General features: G+C 39.8%; 1 pseudogene; it reads left to right on the top strand.

Moving 5' to 3' along the window:
* The first annotated feature begins 12665 nt into the window (after positions 1-12665).
* On the top strand, positions 12666-14315 carry LOC121791493 (annotated as a pseudogene).
* Positions 14316-14678: the final 363 nt, after the last annotated feature.

The raw sequence follows: 14678 nt of genomic DNA on the forward strand, positions 1-14678 counted from the left end.
GTTTTTGATTGGGCTAATGAGGGATATTTTTAGATCGTTGAAGGGCAAAATGTACCTAATTGGATCGACGAGGATATTGTCGGCTCGTCGAGCTCCTCCACGGCAAACAACCACCCGAATGAAGTTGTGACACTATCATTATGAGCAATGACAGATCCTGAAAATGACATATGTGGGGGCGAATATATTTAAATATTAAAATTAAATATAATATTTAAAATAATTATTCAAAAAATTACTACTACAATTTAAGTAGCCACATACTTTTTGTGCTTGATTTCTTTGTGAGCAATAGTTGATTCCTAAGAGTTTTTATTAAAAAATGACTCCCATTTTTAGTACCCAACATCTATTAATAATTCAAAATATCCGCTCTCCGTCCCAAGTTACTTGAGTCGTATTCCATTTTGAGATGTCTCAAGTTATTTGAGTCATTTCTCTTTTTGGCTAAAAATAAAACATTTAATCTCACCTACTTTATTCTTTCTTTTACTTTACTCTCTCTTCTTTCTCTTTATTCTCCTCTCTACTTTATTTAACTTACTATACACAACTTTCTTAAATCTCGATGTCGCAGATCACCGTTCTCGATGTCGCGATGGAAGTCTCGAACCTGTTGTCTCATATCATCGTTCTCGATGTCGCGCAGAGCACGCTGTCGTGCAGCCTCTTCGTTTGGGAGATCTCCACGTCCTCTACCACGATCGCCGCCACGAGCATCGCCATGTCTACTCAGCCATTGATAGTCAACCTGGATCGTGATACCAAATGATGCCAAATGACGCTGAAACGTATAGAGAAAGTTCAACAATGAGACCTTTATATAGGCAAAGAAAAATTCTAAAGTTATGGAAAATAAAACTAGAAGGAACCTAACTAAAAGGAAAATAGGCAAAATAGGAAAACCTAATTTGGAGAAGGAAAATCAATTACTTCTAATATTTTTCCATCTAACAATTATATTAACTAGGAAATAAATAAAATAAAAAATATAACTTGATTAGTATCCTAAGTGTTATCTTCCAATATTACATCACTTGTATTTCATAGACCATACAACGGCCAAGTATATATATGTTGGTTTTGGAACTTTTTTGAAGTTAATGATTGCTTTGTAGGCTGTAGCTAATTGTTTACTCATTACTGCGCTTACATATGCTAATGATTATCTATTAATGTATTGCATTTTCTAACTATACCAAAAATTTAATAAAATAGTATTAGTATAAGACTTGATTAGGTAAAGATAAATATGAGACTTGAATATAGCAAGTACGTAAAATTTGAACTCATTTTGAAAATAAATAAATCAAACTCCAAAAATTTCGTACCCAACGACCATATCACACTTCTTTCAGTGGAAGACATTAAGTCAAGACTTCTTCTACTTTTGAGTTTTGAGGGTGTTTGAAATAATAATTGAAGTCCATTTTGTAATACTTTAATGAGGTTATTTACTAGAATATGTGGGGATATTTATGAAGACTAGTTAGTAGACGCCAAATAGAGTCTGGGCGTTGCACATGTTGGTAGGGGCACGTTTTGGAGCTTTAAGTCTATTTGATGCCAAAATGCATATTTACAAACACCAAATTTTAAACGTCGAAACATCACCTTTTATTTCACTAAAGACCGATCCTCATGGACGGGTCATTAACAACTATCTCTATATTATAATTGTTTCTTGTATTTGTAAATGTTGGATTTTATTTATTTGATTCAAAACAATCGTTATTTTTATTTGTAAAAGCTCAAACTTTTCACCGAATCCTACAATTTCAAGTTAATACATACGGAGTATACTAATACTATCAATGTGTTAACAATTCTACCCAAATTTTGGATAGTACTATATCTTTTAAAATGAGTCACTTAACCCTTTTAATATTGATTTTCTCTAATGGTATAATTGGGTATTAGAGATAAAGAATTTAACGGACATAATACAACCAAAAATAATAGAAAATAAACGAAAGAGAAATACATAGAAACAAACTCATCAATTTGAACAAAAATGAACAAACTGATCATGCTAAACTAAAATAAACAAAATAAGAAACGAGTCAAACGGATCACTGAAAACGGCTTACAAAGGGAGGGAGTTATCCACTAATTTATAAAAGAGATAGGATCATCAATTTGTTGATGTTGGAAAAGAGGATTGTCCTCTCATTTATAGAGAAGTCAAGATCACCAATTTGTCGATATGAAGCAAGAAGGGTTTCAATAAGGAACTACAATGTGTGAGAATGATCTCATGACTTTCACACTTGCAATAAAGAAAACCTATCAATGACTTTGATTCTCTCTGATAACATATTTGAAATGAGTCGCTTACTATTTCAAAAGATCTTGTAAAATGGATTATCCAATTATTTATAGAGGAGCCAGGGTCACTAATTTATCGATGTGGGACAAGAAATACAACAATTTCTATGGATTGCATCGAATGCCATAATAGCCGTTAAAAGTTTGCTTGGTTTGATGGTTTTGTAGGAGATTTCAGTTCTGGATTTAATTGATGAATGATCAGTTAAACTAATCAGTGTTAATATTAAATATGTTATGGTACAACTTGTCTATATGTTAGGAGAATACAATACACCAAAGAGTAATGGCAAAAATGGTCCTAAACATATGCCCATTTTACGATTTTGGTCCTATACTTTAATTTTTGAATTTTTGCATCCTGAATATTTCAATTTGGATCACAATTGGTCCTACACTAACAGTTCCGTCAATTTTTAAATGGTCAACGGTTTTAACCTTATTTTGACTGATTAAAACTGTTAATTATGATTTTTAACTCACTAATTTAAAGTTGTTACTCATGATTTGTTTTAATCAAAATCGGGAGATCCAAATCCTAAACTCATTCCTCTCCCTTTCAATCCCATCGTCGGCATCACTGCCGGTTCCTTCGCCTCGGTTTCCTCCACCAGCGCCGGTGGTCTCCGCTGTTCGCCTGGGCTCGTCGCTGCTATTCGCAACCGATGCCGGCGCCACTACTCCCTCAGCTGACATCTCCTCTCACCTTCGGTGGTTGTCGCCTGCAAAACACAGCACCACCAAGATGCAGCAGGAGCTGTTGCTGTTCGAGACTTGGCGTGGTCGCTGCTGCCGCCTTCTTCTTCTTGGCTGCCAACCGTCCACCGCCATTGCTGTTGCTGCTGCTCGGGTGTCCCGTTACAACCTCTGCTCTCTTCTCCGCTGATTCAGCGTCGTCGGCTCCACGAGCAGCCACTGCTTCTGTCTAGAAGTCGCTGTCCGATTCGCCGGCGATCGAAGTGAGGGGGAGGGAGATTCGTCCGATTTCATTTTGTTTTAAATTATAATAATAATTAATGATATAATTAGTGAGTTAAAAATCATAATTAACAGTTTTAATCTGTTAAAATCGAGTTAAATCGTTGACGTTTAAAAATTGATAGAACTGTTAGTGTAGGACCAATTGTGATCCGAGTTAAAATATTCAGGATGAAAATTTCAAAAGATAATGTTCAAGACCAGTTTTGACCTTTACTCTACACCAAATTAGTTAGAAAATATATTTTAATTGATACAAAATTTGATTAATAAAAGATAAAATATATGACCAAAATCATAAAATGAGCATACGTTCAAAACCAGTTTTGACATTTACTCCACCGGATTAGTTAGAAAATATATTTTAATCGATACAAAATTTGATTAAGAGTGCCCACTATGGGACGCCCGCGGCTATAGCCGCGGGTTGGGGCGGTAGGCGGGCGCCTTATAGTGGGGGAGTTGTCCGCCCCGGAGGCGGACGCGGCGGACGTGGGCGCGGGGGGCGGACGAGCGATCGCCGTGTGCGGGGCGAGGACGCGGCGGGGGTGGACATAGCCGCGCCTATAGGCGCGGCGACTATAGTGGGAAGTTCCGCCGCGGCGCATGAGGTGTGAAATAATTTTTTTTTTGTTTTTTTCCTCTATAAATACCACTCCCCACTACCTATTTTTCACCATTTTCACAAAATCCATCCACTCACTATCTACACAACCACTCTCTAAAAAATGCACCGAGGAGACGACGAATCACCCGACTCTTAGGAATCGGGATATGGCAGCAATCCATCAAACCCTTCGGGCTATCCTTCGCAGCCATCGGGCTTTGGCGGATATGCTTCTCAGCCGTCGGGCTTTGGCGGATATGCGCCTTCCTCCCAACCTTGGACTTGGAATCAATCTCCCCCACCGTGGGCATCGAGTCCACCCTTTCCTCCATCTCAGTCGTGGAGGTCTTCTCCAACTCCGCCACATTTACATCGGAATCTGAGTCGTTCCGCATTTGGAGATTACAGACCCAACTTAGACACGCTTCACCAGCCGCGTCCGGGTTCCCCTTTCCAAGCCAGCCAATCTCCGTTTACCGATGCAGATCAAGACGCGTTTGATACTATGATGGGTCTGCTCAGTTCTGGCATCCCAGATACGCCGGCAGCACGGGTGGAAACGCCCGTTCCGACCCGAGGAGGTAGCGGCAGTCGGGGCGGAGGCGGAAGGGGCAGAGGAGGCAGTCGTGGCACCGGCCACGTCGGTGGGCGCACGGGCAGCGGGGCCGGCATTCCGAGTGGCGATGGCAGTGGCACTGGTAGTAGCGGTGGCTCTGGTTCTGGGTCCAACCGGGGCAAGCCATACTCCAAAGACGAGAGCATTGCCGTGGTGAAGGCTTGGGATGCTGTCACTTCAGATCCCGTGGTGGGCACAGATCAGGCCGAGAGGAGCTTTTGGAGGCGCGTCATGTTTGCATACGAGGAGTTCAAACCCGCCGGCGCCGAGAGGCCCGACCCAGAACAGCTCCGGAAAAAGTGGGGTAGGATTCTCCATGCGACCAAGCGGTTCGCGTCCGTATACGAGAACAACCTTCGCCACGCTGAGAGTGGGCGCAGTGCAGCAGATGTTAAGAACCTGTCTGAGGGCCAATACCACACGGAGGGCTGGCTGAAGTTCACCTTGTGGGAAGAGTATCTTGTCCTCGCGGATTGTCCGAAATTCAGGTCGATCGTGGCAAACGAGGTGGGAACAGCTCCGGGGCCAAAGCGCACAAGGCACAACCTTGTCGGCGACTACAGCAGCAGAAGCGGCTCGCACGAGTTCGAGCAGTCCGACGAGCAAGTAGAAGAGCCAGCCGATACTCACACTAGGCGACGACGGCCCATGGGACAACAGGCCCCTATCCGCACCTCCAGAAGGGGTAGAAGTGGCTCCCGCCTATCAGCGGGCGCGTCCGGATCGCGCATCCACCAATCCGTCCCAATCCCACAGCCCACGGTGCAACCCCATGAGATTTTGTTCAATACCATAGACGTGCAGTTGATGCAACAACTGCAAGACGTATGCAGCAAATACGCAGGGGAAACTGACCCGTACGTCAGGAACGTCTACAAGAGGCTCATCACTCGGATTGAGAGTCGACTGGGGTTGGTTGATAATGCGCCTGGGGATACCGCGGCCGCCAGCAGCGAGAGAGGAGGAGGAGGAGAAGAAGAAGAGGAAGACGAGGAAGCCGACTCCGACACTGAGTAGACGGTGGCGGAGTTTTGTAGTTGTATTTTATTTTAATTATTCGTTGTATAATTTTACCCCTTTGCAATACAACGAATATTCGGCGCTAATTACCTCGTATTCTAGTTATTTACACTGTGATTATTTAAATTAAACTCGATTGAAACTAAAAAATATTTAAAAATGAAAATTGATTATAAAATTTGGGGGGCTATTGGAGGTGTCTTGATGCACTAATTATTAGCACTAAAAATACCTGCAAGTTTACAGGGTAGAACTAGTATAGCTAAAGGTCAGTACGGGGATATCGAACACAGGGAATAAGATTGCAACTGGCTATCATATACTAAGCGTCATATACTATCTAGAGACACAAAGTATTTTTGGATTGATTTTATAAACTAGACAGAAATAAATAAACAAATAAAAGAAATCATAAAAAGAAATAATACAAAGCAGGCTAAAGAATGTAGAATTTTAGGATCCAAAAACACAATCGACTTCCTTGAATTACGGTCTCCAGAGCTATTAAGTCGATCACAATTATAGATTAAACCCCCTCCCAAGGTGAGAAACCTGTGGATTAGGTGATAGGATTGAAGTCCCCTTCTAACCCTTAAACCCCTAACTCCTAAAAGCATATAAGATCAAAGACCTCACTCAAAACCTCAACTCTTCCGAGTTCTATTGAATTAAGGTGTGAATTATCTGTTTTTTCAAGTCAATTATTTCGTCTCCCGAGTACTCTAATCAACTCTAACATGTATTCAAGAGGTAGCTAATCAATTGAATATAGAAAGCGCAAGGATAAATCAATTAACTGCAAGAGCTAACAAGGAAAATCAATCGAATATCTTTACCAAAAATTCTACAAAAGATATTCTACTCAAAGACAAGTAAAAACTACAATTAAAGTACGAGACATGAAAGAAATTGATAAAACCCAAGGTTGAATCTTCAATCTTCAGTCTTCTCTTGCCTGGATCTGCAGAGCTCCGCTCCAATGGAAGATGAATGAATTATGTGTGGAAGATGGAACGGAAGAATGTGTAGAGGGGGAAGGATTGGAGGCTCTGAGATGAAGATTATGAATTAGATGTGGGTATTTATAGGCTAGAAAAAGGGTTAATCTTGGTTATTTTCATGCCCTACAAGAAAGGAGAGAGATTTGGTTTCACAAATTAATAATTTATTCTCTTTCTTGAATTTCCGCCCAAATTGCCGCCAGCTTTGATTGCATTGCGCAATGTTCGTAGAATGGTCATAACTTTCTCTACAGAACTCCGATTGAGACGTTTAAGGTATCCACGCGAAGCTCTTTCGAAGAGGAAGAGAATGACATCTAGTAAGAACTGATTGGACATCAAAATCGCTGGAAGAATGGGCTCGAACAGAGGCTGCTGCACTTTGGCCTTTTTTTCACCTTTTTCTATCTTTTTCTATCATTTATCAACAAACACGTCAAAAATACCAAATGTATAATATATGCAATTTAAGAACATAATTTGCATGATTGACATTTAAAACAAGTCAAATCTAGTCCTTAAAAACATGCAAAATCTGTATTTGTCAACTCCCCCAAACTTAATTATTTGTTTGTCCTCAAACAAAACAAGAGAAAAACTAATTAAGAAACACGGATGCTAAGAACTAGACTTCATAGTTGCCTCAAAAATTGTAATAAGAAATGAAGAGTTTGACAAGAATACAAATCAAATCAAGCAAAGCTTATTAGTGCATTTTCATTACTAGCTCGTTGATCACCTTGAAGTACATGCGCTCACAAATATTTAAAAGTGTGTTTATCACTCACTCTCAAAGTGTATATTGGAAAAAGTGTATGCTCTCAGATCATGCAACATGCAAAGTTTACCATAGGCTTGCTCGAAGTCTAATCCCTCCTCTACTTTATGTGATTAAAATAAAAAATCCGAAAGGTCTTTATTTTAGGTTATAATGTAGGCTCTTTGGTAAGGTGAGGAAATATGGCTAAAAAAGTGACTAAACCCAAACATAGCAAAAGTGATCAATTTCTACTACATCAAACTTAGCACCCCGCCAACAATTCAAATTTCAGTAAATTCTAGACTTTGTCTAAAATTCTTCTCATTTCCCAAACTTCTTTGATTTTTTTTTTCTTTTCATTTTTTTCTTTTGTACATCATTTCTTTTTTTTCTTTTATGCACAATCAAATATCTCATTCAAACCACATGCATCTATGCACTTTTCACAAGTAAGCACACTACTTTTCTTTCTACCTTATCTCTCCAACTCTTTTCACAAAATATAAACTAAAATTCACCAAAGAGCGTATGGATATTCCCCTTTGTTTAGCTTCCAAAGAAAAAGGCTTTAAAGGCTCAAAGTGGCTAGCTAGGGAAAAATATTTTGAATAAGGTCATAAATTTGGATATATAAAGTAGCTAAGAAGGATGGCCTAACGTCCTCTTTTATCATTTAAACACTTTGCAGACTTAAGCAGAATATGAGTAAGTTCTAGAAACAAATACATGAATACAAATAAATCACACAAGAAAGAAATTTATGGCTCAAGTCTCAAAAGGTATAAGCAAGATTCAAGGCAAACAAGCAATTCATTATTTATGCACATTTTCACTAAACCTTCAAATCAATGCATCAAGTCAACTCAACCAACACATAAACGAAATTTTTATCATAGGCAACTCGGTCTGATGTTCCTAAACATGAGTATTTCTAAATTTTCTATGTTATGCTCATGACAAGATTCACCTCGGGTTTATTTTAAAAAAAGCAAATAAAAACAAAAAAAACAACTAAACTCACGGTCCACCACTTCATCCCCCCAAACTTATTCAAAACTACGTTAAGAATAAGGTTGAAAAGTCGGTGGAGATGTGAGTAAACTAAGAAAACAAATTAAACAAAATAAAAAAATACCAATGTTGGGTTGCCTCCCAACAAGCGCTTGGTTAACGTCTTTAGCTTGACGTTCTTTGAAGCTCATAAATTATCCCCCATTCTCTGGATTTTCTTTGGGATGCCTTATGTACCCACGCTCTACGGAGCATATCAAGTGTTGTAGCAGATAATTCTATCTTGTACTGGAGCGTAGAGTAATCCATTGTTATGCTTCGTGCTCCTTGCAAAACAAATAAAACAAAAAAAATTAAAATAAAACTATACAAAATATTACACTCCAAATTAGTATTATCAACCGTTCTACAATATCAGCTTAAAGCAATAATATTCCCCGGCAACGGCGCCAAAAACTTGACTCAACTTTATTTTACCCAAATAATACCCGCAAGTGTACGGGGTTATCGTAGCAAATAGCAAGCAAGAGTATATCGTATCCCACAGAGACAATTAAGTGTAAACCTAAGTACCACGAACAAATTTCAACTACTATCCAGACAATCAGGAAATTTGGTTTTGAAACTAACAACTACTAAAAGCATGTAAATTCAGAGAATAAAATAGAACAAATAAACAAGAGAGTGATAAAGCAAGTTGTGTAGATGATGGAGAAATATGCAGAATTCAAGGATCTGATGCACAACTCATAGCTTAACCCAATTAAAACCAATTTACCATTTAAAGTCTCTAGAATTGTTGAATCAATCACAATTGTAGATTAAACCCCTCCCGAGGTGAGAAATCTGTAGATTAGGTGTAATAAGTGAAGTCCCCTTCTAAATCTTAGACCTAACTCCCAAAGGTTTGATTAGATTAAAGATCCCACTCATAATCTCAACTCTCCCGAGTTTTATTGAATTAAGGTGTGAATTATTCTTCTTTCAAGATTAAATATTTCATCTCCCAATTACTCTAAGAAATCCCAACACTCCCAATTGGTGATCAAGCAATTGATAGGAAAAAGCACAAGAATAATTCAAACAATTACAAGAGCAAGATAAAAACGAAATTAATTGGATTAAAACTATGAATCAATGCATCTTCACCAAGAATTCTACATAAAAGGTTTAGTTACTCATGTTCAAGGTAGATAACAAAAAAAACTAAGAAAAACAAGGGAAACCATGATACGGATTACAATTGGCGGAGGAATTGAAGCTTGAATCTCCAATCTTCTTCCAAGAGTGCTTCCTAGAGAGAGAGTGTGTGTTTTTGCGGCTTGGAGAGAATGAATTTTCGTTGCCCTAGCCTTTCTCTTTTTTATTTTCCTCAGAAAAATCGATTCTGGGCTAAAAATCGTCAGTCAGACGGACCCGGCCGGGTGGAATTATTGCACATAAAATCCACCCAGTCGGGTAGAAGTCTCTGGACTCTTTATGAACAAAATTGGCCACCCGGCCGGGTGGAATTATTGCACATAAAATCCACCCGGCCGGGTAGCTCCCGGCAGTCCGTGCGGCTTTCGTAGATCGGTCATATCTCTCTCATCCGAACTCCGATTGGGGCGTGTGAGGTACCCACGCGAAGCTCTTTCGATGATGAAGACAATGGTACTCTCAAAATAGGATTTGGACCCCATATTGATAGGCAGATTAACGTTTGAAGCAGACCCCAGTCACGGCTTGGCTCATTTTGACTCCTTTTTACCTATTTTAACTTCAAACACTGGATAAACTCATCAAAGCACCTTTATAGTGAAATATGGACGTAAACTCAAGTAATATGCATTTAAACACCAATTATCATCACGTTTAATGCCCAATAAAACAGTTAAAATACGAGTTTATCAAGAGTCGACTGGGGTTGGTTGATAATGCGCCTGGGGATACCGCGGCCGCCAGCAGCGAGAGAGGAGGAGGAGGAGAAGAAGAAGAAGAGGAAGACGAGGAAGCCGACTCCGACACTGAGTAGACGGTGGCGGAGTTTTGTAGTTGTATTTTATTTTAATTATTCGTTGTATAATTTTACCCCTTTGCAATACAACGAATATTCGGCGCTAATTACCTCGTATTCTAGTTATTTACAATGTGATTATTTAAATTAAACTCGATTGAAACTAAAAAATATTTAAAAATGAAAATTGATTATAAAATTTGGGGGCTATTGGAGGTGTCCACTATAGTGGCGGAAATAGAATTTTGGGGCTATGGACAACAAAATTGGGGGGTATAGATAAAAACTGTGACGGAGCTATTGGTCTGTGTCCACCTTATAATGGACACTCTAATACCCTTCCCACATGGTCATGTCTATCATCAATAACGGTTGAATGTATATTTTGTCCTTTTGCTCAAATAGCTGGAAAAGTTGGAGGGAATCAACTTTCACCACACAAAAGATTGAAAGATAAAAAATTAGAATTTGTCCTTTCGACCAATCTGAATTTCAGAGGGCCAATAATCTAAATAAAACATAGTTTTGTCTTGGATTGGATAATTCACTTTCACAATGCAGTAGAGGAAAAAAATGGGAAATGTGACATTTGACAATCAAAATTGAAGCGGAAACAGTAGCTAACACTAAGGAATAATTCAGTCGCATTTCATCGTTCCTACTTAATACTCATATTATTCTCTCCGTCCTAACTAAGTTGAGCCATATTATCTCAACTAAATCAAATCCTTTTCTTTTCTGACAAAAAATAAAACATCTAATCACTATTATGTTATTCTATCAAGCTTATCAATTCAACACAATTTCTTAATTTCTATGTCCAAAATTTTTGCCGCAACTTAGTTAGGACGGAGTGAGTATAACAATACGCGGGTGCGTGCATATATCAAATTTTCATAAATCATTCCTCTATTAGTAAAGAGTACTCCCTCCGTCTGCGAATATGAGTTCCGTTTTTCCATTTTAGTCCGTCCGCGAATAGGATTCCCGGTTCACTTTTACCATAAATGGTAATATGATCCCACCTTCCACTAACTCATTTCATTCGCATTTCATTTAAAACTAATATACACAAGTGAGACCCTTATTCCACTAACTTTTTTCCACCCACTTTTCTTAATATTTCTTAAAACCCGTGCGGCCAAAAAATGAGACTCATAATGACGGACGGAGGGAGTGGTAGTTAATGTTTAGTACTCCCTCCGTCCCGGGCTACTCGCTCCTTTCCTTTTCGGCACGGAGATTAAGGAATGAGTGTATAGGAAAGTAAAAAATGACGGCTGTAGGTGAAATTTTTTACTAAAAATGGAAAGAGTGCAAGTAACTTGGGACGCCCAAAAAGGAAATAAGTGCGAGTAGTGCGGGACGGAGGGAGTATTAAAGATATATTCCCTCTATCCGCGATTAGGAGTTTCAATATTCCATTTCGGTCCGTTCGCGAATAAGAGTCTCAGTTCATACGTTCTATGAACTCATTTCACTCACATTTTATTTAAAATGAATATATTCTAATAGAACTCATATTTCATTAATTTTTTTCTACCCACTTTTTTTTAACATTTATTCAAATTCGTGTTGGAAAGAAATATGACTCTTAATGACGGACGAAGTAGCTCTCAAAACTTGCCATCTCTTTATCGTATTGTTAAAAATGTCAAGTGGATTTCAACATAAACTTCTAAGTATATAATTGTCTTTGTATTGTTGTTCCGTGATCATATACACTACTCCCACCGTGTCATAAAAAATGACACACTTTTCTTTTTGGTTTGTCTCAACTAAGATGACCTATTGTTAAAAATTGAAATGTGTTTTATTATTTCTACTTTATTTTATTTCTCTTATTAATTTATTCTCTCCACTAAACATAAAAATACAATAATATAAAATCTTATGCGGCCAAGAAAATGATAATCTTGCTTGGAACGGAGGGAGGATATATAAATTAATGTTGCATCTTTGTATTTTTAGAATTGGTAGTGGAACCTCCTCTACAGTCAGCAATGGTCACCAGTCACCACCATGCAAGAATTAAAGGCAGATAGTGACATCCCCACATGTAGTACCCTAGCACTCTACCTTGCTTTACTATTCAATCACTCAACTTCCCATTTCAAAATTAATAAACCTAGAGAATCTTATGTGTATTAACCATCAAACTTTTGTATTTGCTAGTTATATAGCCTTTTATAATTAATTTATAGTACACCTAATTTGTTAATTTATGTAGATAAACATATATAGTACTCCAAGCATGTTTATATATGTCAACTTGACCAATCAATGAATAGTCACCCATCTCCACCATGACCAGACAAAACTTCCCCCTATATATCATTTCCTTAACCACTAGGCACCATTATCACTCACTTGAAACTACTACTTTGAGATGAACACTAGAAAATCTTCCACCACTATGCTCTCAATCCCCTCACTCATAATCTTCTTCATCATCTCACAACATTCATCACTCCCTCATGCACACACCATCAAAACTAGGCAAAATCTAGAGATAATAATCGGCGGCGGCGGCGCCCCCTCACCCGAAACTCCCGTTTGCCCCGAACCCATCCCTCCTCCCCCTCCTCCACCTGAGGAATGCCCTCCTCCGCCCCCTCCCCCACCTCCTCCTCCACCACCGCCTCCTCCTCCACCCGCCTCCTCCATCACCTTCTCCTCATCCAATAAAAAGCCTCCTCGGCCACGGCCTTCTCCTCCTCCTCCTCCTCCAACTCCATCAGGAAGAACACTGTCGCCCGAGCTACTAAGGTCGAAGCGAGTGATCGAAACGTTCCGAAGACGATAGGGGCCGATCCTAAGGGCGTGACCGATACGTGGAACGGCGACATATGCTACGACAAATCAAAATACAAAGGCTTCATCTGCGACACCACAATCAAAGAACAAAAGCTCCTCGTAGCCCTAGTCAACTTCAACAACTACGAATTCCAAGGCAAACGCAACCAACCCTTAGCCCTCCGCAACTTCCTCGAAAACCTCACCGAAATCATCGCCTCCACTCCACTCAACCCAACTTCTTCTCCGGCGGCATCCCCTTAGGCCTCGACCAAATCCGCTCCCTCTTCGAACTCGACCTCAGCAACAACAACCTCACCGGCCCTTCCCCAAAGAAGTCCTCGTCGCCACCAACCTCACCTTCCTCGACCTCCGCTTCAACCACCTCTCCGGCTACCTCAACCCGAATGTATTCGACCTCGACCTCAACATCCTCTTCCTCAACAACAACAACTTCATCGGCCCCATTCCACCCGCCCTCGGCCGCACCCCGGCCCTCTACGTCACCCTCGCCAACAACAAATTCTCCGGCCCCATCCCGAGCACCATTGGGGACACGAAAAACACGCTTCTCGAGATTCTCCTGCTCGGTAACTACCTCACGGGGACGCTCCCGTACGAGATAGGGTTCTTGGAGAAGGCCACGCTATTCGACGCGAGCGCGAACAAGATCACGGGCCAAATCCCGCACTCGTTCGGGTGCCTCAAGTCGATTAACTACCTCAACATGTCGATGAATCAGCTCTGTGGGCCGGTTCCCGAGCCGCTGTGCCGGCTGCCGGAGCTGGTGAACCTGACGCTGAGCGACAACTACATCACGCAGGTGGGGCCCGCGTGCAGGAAGCTTATTGAGAAGAAGGTTTTGGACGTTGGAAGGAACTGCATTTTGGATCTGCCGAATCAGAAGAGTAAGGAGATGTGTGCGGGTTTTTTTCACAAGCAGCCGTGCCGGGAGCCGGCTAACCTGAATAAGATACCTTGCCGCTTTGAATCGGGAAATTGACCGAAACCGGTGGTGGAGAGGAAGCTGACGGAGAAGCCGCGAAGCTATGCAGCTCTGGAGCTGCAAGGCTAATGCCACAGCTATATCTATCTATCTATCTACATATATGTTTATGTGTGTTTCTTGATTTGGGAAATATAATTTGTATATCAATTTTAGTGTTGTTGAGAATCAATAATTGATCATCTCATTTGTATTATCAATCGAGTAAATAGTAATTAGACATATAAAATAAAGCGGGTTGTATTATATGTAAAATTAGTTTAAAATGCCAAATGACAACACAACATTATAAAATAAAGCGGGATTCATTACAACTTTTTTTAGTAGTTCATTATAGATGATTAGAGATTTTAAAAAGTGACATCATTTGTCTTATTTTCAAAATCTTAAGTTCATTATAAATTTGTTTTTAGTTTGTTATAACCAATGTTTTAAAAACCGGACCAGTCGGCGAACTGTCGAAGCTACTGGTTCACGGTTCAACCGGTCCAACCGGTTTAATAACTGGTCGAACCGTTTTACTGTTGCAAATACATATAATTAAGTATACAATATACAA

Source organism: Salvia splendens, unplaced genomic scaffold (assembly GCF_004379255.2).
Source record: "Salvia splendens isolate huo1 unplaced genomic scaffold, SspV2 ctg830, whole genome shotgun sequence".
Lineage (NCBI taxonomy): Eukaryota > Viridiplantae > Streptophyta > Magnoliopsida > Lamiales > Lamiaceae > Salvia > Salvia splendens.